The following is a 2,219-nucleotide window of genomic DNA, read 5'->3' as shown; positions in this document are numbered from 1 at the left end:
CTTTGGTTTGAGGATTCAGGGTAAGGACTGTGGCCATTATACTTTCTGCTCAGACATTGGAAAAGGCAAGGCTTCCATTTGTAATTCAGAATGGTCAGGGGTACCTTCAGAAAGTACTGACCGAGTGGTCCTAGATTAAGGTCCCTGTCAGCACAAGCCTTGTCCACGTGACAGCTTACTTCCTGTTGCTCTCTGCTGTTGAGAACAATGTGAGCTGTCCTGTGACCAGTATATTATGCTACCTTTGATTGGGATTGTGCAGCCTGAATTAACCTTCCCGTGATTCAGAAGCTGATGGGTCTGAATCTCATTATAGATATGACTTCTATGCTCTCCTCCACTGGGGGCATGGGGATTCACTTGGAGAAGTGTTGTAATTACTATGCAGATTGCTTCCCTATCACTTGATTGGACCTTCAGGAAGAAGGAAGGTCATTACCGTAACTTCTTCCTCAATTTCTCACTTTCGGAAATCTGAAAGCAGAGCCAGGCATAATTCAGTATAATTCAGCCCACTGAGCCACTCTCCACAGAAAATATAAATAGAGCACAGAAGTTCTGAAATGGATTGTAACCACAGAGAGAAATTCTCAAAAGACCCATTTCTTGGAAATAAGTTCGCCTAGTGGAGCTGGATCCCAGGCTGCTCCTCCAGGTCTGTATCCCTCAGAGGGCTGTTCTAGCAACTTCACCTGCTTTGTCATCCACCCAGCGGTAAAATGTAAAGGAGGGCTTTCTCCATATCACAGCAGATGTGTGTGGTGGGGGTGGGGGGTGGGCACTGCAGGGGCGAGTTCACATGTCACCTTATGGATCTCTTTAGAAGGGGGCTACAGTTTGTGTCAGACCCATGAGAAGCAAAATATGCCTTTCCAATGACCAGCTCACATCATCCTAACCCCCAGGGCCCATCAAACGTCAGTAAGCCAAGCTTGTAGAAGGCAAGAGATTTGCCAGGTCAGGTGCCCCACTGGGGCTTTTAGGTCATCGTACCCTGAATTGGACACAGCACTGACTCTGTTTCATTCTCCTTATTGGAGCGATATGCCAAGAGAGACATAAAGAACACTAACTAGAGTATCAAAATAATAAGAGATTGGAGAGAATCTCATACCCAATAACAGAAGGCTGGTCAAATAAACTAGATTCCATCTATGTAATGGGATACCAAGTAGTCAGTAGAAAGAAGTTGGCAAACATATGCTGATATGAAATTCAAAATACATTAAGTGAAACAAGCAAGGTGCAGGAAGTATGTATGGAAGGGACACTTCATGCAGATACAAAATAATATGTGAATATATAGATGTGTGTGTGTATATACATGCTAGTACATTCGTAAATTTTTTTCTAGAATCTTCAAGAAAGTCTCAGCAGTGGTTTCTTTTGGGAAGATAGAGATTTTTCCTTTCGTATCTTTCCGCATATTTTTAGTGCTAAGTGTATTTTGCTCTTAATTTTATTTTTATAACATTATTTCAAAGTTTCCCTGACCATCCCTCAGAGGATCTTTCCCGTCTCTTCCTCTTGACTCAGGGCAACCTTCTGTGGTTGTACATGCTGTATCCTGAACATGAGCATCCAACCCAAGGGACATGTGGGGGCTGAAATCCGACCCGAGATGTGCTTGCCTCACTGTGATCTCTTGCACTAGGTGGCACACACCCAGAGGCACGTCTTTTTCTAACTCCCCAAATGCCATCATACGGGCTGGTGGTGGCTCAGCATAGTTCTCGATGTTACCGTTCACTATCGGCAGCCCTTTATTTCTAGCACAGTTTGGTTGGGTTCTTTCTCCTAACCTGTGCCTGCCGCAGCTGACCTCTTCAGACCACCCTTCACATCCTGGCCCTCCACCCCCTAATCCGGGACTCAGCCGAACTCCAGATCCATCCACTGCCATGTTCAGTCCAGGCTTGAACTCACGCGACCCACTTGGCTTAGCTGGAGCGAAGCCAGGCAAACATATTCACGATGTCTCAACTTCTGCATATGTGCATGCCAATATTTATCATGCTTAATTTATGGACCGTCAGCTCTTGATTTTCCACACAAATGGCAGTGAGCATTGGCACCTATCATTCCAAACAGCAGATGATCCCCAAATTAGGGCCTTGGATCATTGTCCTTAGACCGTAACCAGTGATTTTTTAATAAGATTTTTTTCCACCATAGGTGTACTTGAATTAAAATCAATTTGCATCTGCTTCGTGTCTGTA

This window comes from Prionailurus viverrinus, chromosome C1 (assembly GCF_022837055.1).
Source record: "Prionailurus viverrinus isolate Anna chromosome C1, UM_Priviv_1.0, whole genome shotgun sequence".
NCBI lineage: Eukaryota > Metazoa > Chordata > Mammalia > Carnivora > Felidae > Prionailurus > Prionailurus viverrinus.
This window is presented reverse-complemented; position numbering follows the sequence as displayed.